Source organism: Condylura cristata, unplaced genomic scaffold (genome assembly GCF_000260355.1).
Source record: "Condylura cristata isolate star-nosed mole 26May11 unplaced genomic scaffold, ConCri1.0 scaffold00038, whole genome shotgun sequence".
Taxonomy (NCBI): domain Eukaryota; kingdom Metazoa; phylum Chordata; class Mammalia; order Eulipotyphla; family Talpidae; genus Condylura; species Condylura cristata.
Window position 1 is genome coordinate 3,613,881 of NW_004567139.1, and position 9,368 is coordinate 3,623,248.

The 9,368-nt window shown below is 53.0% G+C and overlaps 1 protein-coding gene across 1 annotated transcript in view; it reads left to right on the forward strand.

Moving 5' to 3' along the window:
- The window catches only part of ARSG (arylsulfatase G), an 86,110-nt gene that overhangs the window by 22,762 nt on the left and 53,980 nt on the right, over window positions 1–9,368 (forward strand). The gene's annotated exons all lie outside the window — the stretch shown is intronic.

Below are 9,368 nucleotides of genomic sequence, written 5' to 3' on the forward strand. Positions count from 1 at the left end.
CAGTTTGGGTGTGAGCTGCGCGCGCGGCGCCGCGGACCCCGAGTTCCTCTTCCAGCTCCCACTTCCCCAATTTCGTCAACTCGCGCACCCCCGCAGTTCCCTTTCCGGTGGGGGGTGGGGGGAAGGAGTGCCGCAGTGGGGCCCGGGGAGCGTGCCGGCCCGGCTGCTCCGGGTGTCCAGCTTCCCCCCGCGGCTGCAGCGGCGGCTGCAGCATCGCGGGGCGCGGAGCTGAGAGCCGCGGGCTGAGTCAGCATCCCCGCCCCGGGCGCGCGCACCCTCCTGGCGGGAGGCGACGACGCCCACAGGTGCGCGACTGCCTCGCCGCCTGCAGACCCCGGGACGGGACGGGGGCTGAGGGTCAGCTGTTTGGGGAGCACTTGCCCCTCATCCCGAAGCCCCGACCCCAGGGTCACTGTGAACTCCGGCGCGGAAGAACGGAAGCCTCGGTTTCGGCAAGCCCGGAGCACAAAGCAGTGTCGGGTCCCAGGTGTTCCGGAGCCCCTGGGCGCGCACACCTGGCTTCCGGGTCTCCGCCTCCCGTGCCCAGGGCCAATTCAAGACCTGTTCGGAGTCCTCATCTCGGGGTTACTCTGTCGACTTTAGCTAGGTGCTCCCTGTGCGGGCTTGGAGGAGACCGGGTCGGAAACTCTGGAGAGCCGGGTGTGGGAGCGTGTGCTTGGGCGATCGCCGCCGCGAGCCGATCTGAATTTAGCAAACACCCTTCCTTGCTCGCTGCCTGATTTCTCTCCTAATCTGGGGCCAGGGTCCACCGGGTCGAATGCCATTCTTGGTTGCTTCCAGCTCCGGGTTGGGGACAGGTGGGGAGCGGGTGTGTTCCTGTAAAGTGCCAGTACTGGACAGCCGGGCAACACGGATTAGGTTTGGATTTCTCTTCGTAGAGTGTCCGTTTCCGAATCTGTAAAGGACAGTAGTGATAGTCTCAGGATTGAGGGGTCACTTTAAGGGTGGCGGCAGTGTGGGGGTCACTCTGGCTGCCTTATTCTACCTTAATGCTGATGGGGGCTTGTTAGTCCAGTGGCTGGCCCCACCCCCCCTTGGCCCACCTTTCCTAGTAGTTTTTCAAAAAGCCACCACAGCTCTGTATTCGGAAACTGACTGGTCACTCCAGTGACAGCAATGTCCAAAGTGGCCTGTGTCGTCCTGGGCATTTGGAATCTTCCAGTGCCCAGGGTCCGCCACTGCATGCAGTGTGGAAATGGAGGGCTCACGACAGCTTCTACTGCTTTGAGTCTTGCTTAGGAACCCAGGAGTGCACTTGGTATCTCAGCAGTGACTCTAGGCAAGTCCAAAAAGTCTCGTTCCAGCTTCTCGTTTAAAAAAAACTCCGCAAATGATACCGAAAGCCCTAGAAGTAACTTACTGATCGGGTGTCACCTCCGAGGATCTGACCCGTTGAAGCTGCTGGCTGTTGGTGTCGTGGAGGGGCATCAGGCTCGTGGCTGTGCTGCTAATGATGCAGTGTCACGATTATTACTAAATAACAGGCCAGTTGCACCTTTGCTTTGTGCCAAGCACTGGGTTAAGTGGCACGCGTGTGACCTAATTGTGACCCCAGCAGCAGCCTTCTGCAGGCAGCTTGCATGACCCCCATTTTACAGATGAGGAAAGTTGAGGCATGCTCTGGGGGCTCACCCCAGGTTTCATAACACACAGCTCTCTTTGCAGCTGCAACACGTTTGCCCCTTGCCTTTGGCTAATGGAAGGTGGCAGGAAACCTCTTTCTGTGCTGTCTTGTCAGCCACAAGCCAGTGACTTCTGCCCCCCTCTGGGAGAAGCTGGCTTCACCTTGTTCCCTCAAACCTAATGAGATAGAGCGTGAAAACCTGTTTTTTGCCCTTTCTCCAGGGACAGCAACTCGAGGGAACGCACAGCATTGCCATGCTAATCAAACCCCCCCAGACAAAACGAACTCTGTTTCCTTCTCAATGGGAACAAAGGACCTTTGGAGTCTGGAGTACAGAACCAGAAAAGTCAGGAATTGAGTGAAGGGTTCAGCTCTCCTCCCAGCCTCCCAGGCCGTGCCTGGGTGGCTGGGAGGAGCCCCTCCGGCCTTCATTTACAGTGGGCAAGGCCGCCACCATGCCCTTCAAATGTCCCTCAACATCCCGGGAAATAAATTGGCCCAGGAGAGTGATCCCCCTTTGCTCTCTAGCCGTCTTGCTCAGGGTCATTTGCATGAGAACAAATTCCTTTGTGCAGAGTTGGCCTGCCTGTTCTCTGTCAGGGCTCAGTCCTTCTAGCCTTCATGTGGGGTTGCTAGGCAGATATGACCCTGGCTTGCAAATAAGCTCACTGCATTTACCAGCCTGTGAGAACTTCAACTTGGGGGAAGTAGATTGAAAGGCATCTAGTCTGGAGCTCAGACAGGAGCTAGCCCGCCTGTGAGGGCTGGGGGTCCAGAGCAGCCAGTGACCAGGGGAAGTCTTTGGGGGGCTTCTAGGAGGCCAGGATTGCCCGCTTATCCACCCCCTTCCGCTCTCTGTGTCACCCACACTCACGTAAAGGTCTGTGCTTTGGGGGATGGGTGTGTGTGTGTGTGTATATATGTATATGTATGTATATGTATGTATGTGTATATATATTCCTTTTGACGCATATTCTTGCTTCAGAACTTTGTATCTGCTTCCTCAGACAGCTGAGAGAACCTTACAAACTTTTCCATCTGGGAATACTGACTTTCTAAGTCTACGTGCTGGATCTAACTTGTGGCTTGGGGGCCTTCCCCACCCCCATATTTGATGGCTTGAAGGCAGGCAGGTCCCTTTGAGCCAGAATGCATGTTCTTGGGGGATTCAAAGGTTTGTCCAGGGGTTCTGAGTACAGATAGTTTTAAGGGAGTCCATTTTCTGAACATCACCTCTTACCCAAATCCAGGAACCCCCAGCAGTTCATGCCAGGTGTTCCATAATTCTTCATAGTTGCCTTCTCTTGCTTAATCCTAGTCAGGGTCTTGCTGGGGTGCCCTGCTCTAGCTGTGTCTGAGGAGGTTGGGGTGAAGGGTGGGGGGGGCTATGGAAATACTGAATTCAGGGAAACCGTCATTCAAGTCGAGAGGTTTCCCATCCATTTTTTTTTTTAAAGATTTATTTATTTATTCATACAGAACTGGGGTACAGTTCAGAGATGCGGAGGGTGAGAGGATTCACCAGGGACAGAGTGGGGTGCAGGACAGGCAGATCGACGAAGTACACTGCTGAGGGGAGCAGCGGGCGGGTCAGGAGAGGTCTGCCGCGCCATGTGGTCACCTCCGGGGCAGGCAGGAATCGAACTCATGCGGAAGTGGCTTTAGCTTCTCAGTACTGTGCTTTAACCCGCTGCACCACCAGGGAGGACCCTCCCATCCATCTTCTTAAAGATGCATTTCCAGTAAAATGATGTTCTGACTAAGAATAATTCATCTGATTTATAATAGATATTGTTTTATTATGAATTCTTCCATGCAGCAATAATTACAATGGTAACTCAATCCAGAAGGGATTTCTTTTTGCCCTGGTGGGATAAAGTACAAAAAATTAAATTTCAGTTTATATACAGTCTGTATTTCAGAGTAGGATAAAAACATGAAGGACTTTTGCACATAAAAGCACATTGCTTTGAGAGAGGATGGAAATAGTTTTGAAAAATAAGAGAAAGAAATAGAAAATTTCTGACCTAATGAGCACACTCATAATTGTTAAAAGAGTGATGGTTTCACATTGCTTCAGCATTTATATTACAGCGGGCACATTTAGAGGAGAGGCGTGATGGCTTTATTACGAGTCAGCACATGCAGGTGTAATTGACAGGCTTAACTTGTGCCACCGTTTAAAGACTCTCCGCGTGACCCCCCCGTGCGAGGGTGTGAGGACCAGTGTCTCTGGGCCTCCAACCCCAAATTCATATGTTGAACCATAAGCCTTCTCATGGTAGTATCTGGAGGAATTCGGGTTAGATTAGGTCATGAGAGCGTGGGTTCTCGTCGTGGGTGGGGTTGACGTTCCCATGAGAAGACAAGGGTCCGCTCTCTCTCACTCTTTCTTGCTCTCTTTCCTCTGAGAGCAGTTCGTGAGACAGGCAGGAAGAAGGCTCTCACCAGAACCCCATCATTCTGGCCCCCCAGTCTTGGGCTTGCAGCCTCTGGAACTGTGAGAAAATTAATTTGTATTGTTTAAGCCACCCAGGCCGTGGTATTTTATGGTGGCAGCCGAATTGACTAATTGGGGATTTATTGTTTTTCCAGCTTCTTTTCGAGGCTACCCAACAACACAAAAAATGCAGGCCCAAGCCCGGCCTCTGTCAATATCAGGGCAACACAGATGTGCTCCCTGCCTCGTGGACAAATTCTCCCTGGGAAGGTGCAACACACCCAAGAGTCACGTGGAGGGTGGAGAAGGGAGGCAGTGAGCTGGGCTGTGCAGGGGCCGCGGGAGATGCCTGTGTGCCAGGTGCACGGGCTCCTGACCTTGGCCTCCACTGTGCCCTTGCGAGCTATGTCACTTTGGGCAGATTGCTTCACCTCCTTGACCCGAGTCTGCTTATCCAGAAAGGGGGCTGAAGACGCACTGTTACGGGTTTGAATGACCCCTCCCTGCCCCAGCGGCAGGAACACAAGCTTGAGAAAACTCTGATGCCTGTGCGGCCTCCTTGGTTAAGTCTCAGCACTATCACCCCAAAGGCCTGGTTTGATCCCCGGCCAGGGAGCTGACCCACAGGGCAGAACAGACCTCTCCTGTCCCGCACGCTGCTCCCTCTGCAATGTGCTTCAGGAGATCGCCTATTCTGTTCCCCACTGTCTCTGGTTAGTCCTCTCGTCCCCGCACCTCTGGCCTACACCCCAGTTCTTGTATGCATAAATAAGTAAAATAAATCTTAAAAACAAAAATCTGATGCCTGCAAGTAAGGCCGTCACTGACCAGAGGAGCCGGTTCAGACGGTTTGTAGTGGGCACCAGCTTTACGTCTCCATCATGCCGTCTTTAAAAGAAAGATGTGAAAGGAAGTGTTGCCTTGCTCTGTGCACAGACAGCATCCACATGTCAAAAAAAACTGAGGACCAGAAGCCCCTGTGAAGAGTACTTATGTTTCTAACGCCCGCGACTCACTGTTCCTACCTTTGTAAACTAAATTCAAACGTGAGATTGTTGGAACAGCTTTCACGGAGTCAGTCAGAGCTGTCGGGCTGCTTCCTGGGTTCGTATCCTCTGCCTGATTATCTAGCAAACTCTGCCTCACAATCGGGAGACTTCGATTCCAGTTAACATGAGTAATACTGGATGAGGGTGGTGCTGGAGGCCGAGAGCTGCTGCTAGCTTAACTGAGTTCACATGCATTGTGGACTTAGCACTTAGCACTGTGCTTGGCTCTCCATGAGGCTCAGTAACTCTCGGCTGGGGGATTGAGGGTGCCTGTGAGTCCCAGAAGAGAGAGGAAGACTTGTGAGCCCGGGCATAGGGAAGGGGCCTGAGAAGAAGGTGGGGGTGGGAGAGACCATGCTGGAGTCAGGGGGTCGGGCTCTGACCACCTGCCCATGTTGGGGCCCTTGCTCTGAACTCTTCCCCTGGGTACCATTCGGAGAGGTTGATGGTGAGTCTCCAGGTGTATCTCCCACCAACTCCAGAGGAAGATTCATTTGAGTTCAACACAGCTTTGTTCCCAGACTTCTCAGCCTACAGTTTCCTGCTCCTGTATTTTGTCATCCTCTTACTTAAAAAAAAAGAAATGAAAGAGGGTCTTCCCTGGAAGTGTCCTCTGTAAACTCTCTCAAGTCCATGGCAGAGGTCTTACAAAGAAATCAAAACAAAATTCTCTGAGCAAAGTGATTTGAATGGCATTGCTTTTAGCAGTCACCTCTCATACGACAAGTAAGCACTTGTCGTGGTAAGCTTTCACTGCAGTGGGGTGGGTCACGAGGGACGGGAATGCTGGGCAGCATCTTGGATGATTTGGGGAGGTTTTCTCTGGACAATTTGAGTTGGGTCCACTGTCTTGTTCCTCAAAAGGCCAGAGAATAAGCCTGTTCCTGGCTAGGTCTTTTGACTGCAGGGAGACGCTGGCTTTCCCTCTCTGGTCTAACAGGACCTCCTGTCCTGCTGCTCCCTGGAACATTATAGTGTGTTAAGCTGCTTGCTTTAACCCATTCGGGACAGTGTCGCCCTGCCTTCTGGACGCCTGGAAGGTACCCCAAGACGCAGACGGCATTCTGAGACTGGAGGCAAGGGGTGCAGGGAGATTCTGTCCCTCTGTGATGGTGGCAGGCTCTGGTCTCAGCACGCAACCAGACTGTTAATGGGGAGCCGCAGGCTGCAGAGTTTCCATCGTTCTCCCCCGTCCCTGACCCATCCCAGCAGCTTGCTCAGGAAACCTGCTGAATACAGTGGGCTCCAGACTGCAGAACCCACCACAGAGGAAGGGACCCCGCTCCCAGGGTCTACTGTCTAGTTCAGAAGAAAGAACAGAGGTGTGCTTACTACCTAGCGTAGCATTTCAATAAGCACACAGTCATACGGAGGAAGAAGAGGAAGGAGAACTTAGGTCCGCCCTCAGTCGTTAGTATTCGTCTTCCTCTGACTTCTTCATTTAGCACCATCCTCTCCAGCTCCAGCAAATGGCAGGAGTTCACCGTTTCTTAGAGCTGTGTCATAATCCACCCCTCCATCCTTGGTACCTAGGTTGTCTGTATAACGTGGCCATCATGAGTGGAGCTGCAGTGAACGTAGTCTTTTTGAATGAGTGCTTTTTATCCTGAGAAACTAAACAAAGAGAAAGACAAGAAATCTGACTGCAGAGCTGAGACTACCAGCGGGGGAGAGCGGGGCGTGGGGTGCTGGGGGGTGGACTAGAGGACTCTGGTGGAAACCATGGTGTCTTGGTGGTGGGTGTGGTGCAGTGAGGGGCTTGAACCCACGTCTCTGAATCATACCCAGTGATATAAACCAGTGTTACCACCCTTAAAATAGTTCGCCATGGGCCCTCCCTGGTGGCGCAGCGGGTTAAAGCACAGCACTAGGAAGCTAAAGCCACTTCAGCACGAGTTCGATCCTCACCCCGGAGGTGACCCACATGGCGTGGCAGACCTCTCCAGGCCCACCCACTGCTCCCCTGAGCAGTGTACTTCGTCAATCTGCCTGTTCTGCTCCCCACTCGTGAATCCTGATGGCACAGGGGGTTAAAACGCAGCACTGTGAAGCTTCTGCAGCCACTGCAGCGTGAGTTCGATCCCCGGCCAGGGAGTGACCCACAGGGCACAGCAGACCTCTCCTGTTTCCCTGCTGCTCCCCTTAGCATTGGATTTCAATAGATCTGTCTGTTCTGCTCCCCACTCTCTCTGGTGAGTTCTCACCCCCTCTCCTTCTGACCTGCACACCAGTTCTTTTTAAAAAAGTGATTCACTGAAAAGGAAGGTAAGGCCATTGGAACTTTGGGCAGTGATGAGCTGGAGCTGTGCTTTCGGGGTGAGGCAGAACAGACTTGCCTGGATCAGCAAACACGGGCTGAACTTCCCCAGTGGGGGTGCCAGGAGTGTGCAGTGCAGAAGTCCCTATCCTGAGGGATGCATGGAACTAGACTTTTCTAGAGATTCGAACCTAGTGTCCTGGAAGATAGCTCCTGTGGGTGTTTCTGGTGTTGAACTCTAACCCCTCTTGCAGTCAGCACAGCTCCATCACGGGGCCCCCACACCTTGGCTGCACCCCATACTGTTTGACTGTCCCCAGATGAACCTGCAGGTGGGTAGCATGATCCCAGGACCAGGCCCAGTGCCACCTGAGCGCCAGGGCCGTGGGGACTGGCTCAGCAGATCCAAAAGGGCCCAGAGCCATGAGGCGGTGGACAGGAGCCATTGGAATTTTGAATGCCTTTTAAAATGTACTTATTTACATATATATGCAAGAACTGGGGTACAGCCAGAGGTGCAGGGGCGAGAGGATTCACCAGAGACAGAGTGGGGAGCAGAACAGGTGGATCCACTGAAATCCACTGCAGAGGGGAGCAGCGGGGAGACAGGAGAGGTCCGCTGTGCCCTGTGGATTAGCAACCTGGCGGCAGATCGAGCTCAGGCTGCAGTGGCGTGCACAGCTTCATGGTGCTGAGACTTTCGCCTCTGCCCCTACAGGGAGGGCTGGTCCTTTGGAGTTTTGCAAAAAGGAACTGGAGGAGCCCCTGGCTTCCCCTTTGACACCGCCTATGACAGTGTGCAGCTCTCACCCGCCTGGGGTCAGAGTCCAGCAGCAGAATGTGCTGATGAAAAGTGACGACAAAGTCTCAGCCGTAGCTGCAGCGGGTCTGGATCACACCATCTGCTCTCAGAAGAGTTTTCGCTTCGTATTAGTGTTCGTGACGCTTTGGGCTGGCATTGCACACTTTCAGAGCTTCAGGTGTTACCTGTTTCTCCTGCTAACAACCAAGATTCCTTTTGGGCAGACACTCCTGTGTGCTGGATTATTTTCGTCTCACCTTGGCGTTCAAGGCTGAGCTCTATTGTCCGCTAAGTGTGGAAACTGAGGCACACCTGAGGGCAGACCTCTGGCAAATGACAATGCTGGATCCCAGAACATGGAAGAGGCCAGCAATCCCCCTAGTCAGGTCTCCAAAAGGTGGATTTGCCAACAGCTGCTTCCCTGGACGAAGCTCCCGCTCCCTGCCCCGATTCTGGTCTCATTCCGACCTCTGCCCCTGCTGCAGCACAAGTGTCTTCAGGTATGACTTAGGGGACCTGCCTTGGCCTGGATTGCCGTCACGGGATACCAGGAGTTGGGCTCAAACCACGGACGGGAGCCACAGGGAGACAGGAGAGGTCTGCTGTGCCCTGTGGGTCACTCCCTGGCCGGGGATCGAACTCAGGCTGTAACAGTGACAGCCTGAGACGTAACCCCTGGGCCAGCAGGGAGTGTCTGTAGATATTTTTTTAAAAGCTCTACTTTTTAGGCAGCCATATAGAAAATTTTATGGTTGAAATTACATGACGTGTGAGGTTGGTTTTAAGTTAATCCAGTGAATGTGGAGGCTGAGGAAAAAGTGAAGCAGGAGAGGGAGACAGATGAAGCTAGACGGGCCTCGTGGGGGTGGTTGTTGAATCTGGAAGTCAAGTGGGTCTGTGTGAGTTTCTCCACTGTGTGTGCTTAACAACTTCCATAATAAAATGAATATTTTGGACAACTTCCATATTAAGTAATAAGTAAATACCACCTCATAAAAACTCGGAAGATTTGGCCGGCGAGCTTTCAGGGAGTAGGTTTCAAGTGATGGACTTTGAACCCCTTCCGCCTGCCCACACCCTGACTGGTTTTGTGCCCAAGTCAAGATAAAATTTTAGGGTACTAGCCAGAGACCCCTCTACTCCCTGTGTTTTCGGACCTGCGTCCCACCCAGCTG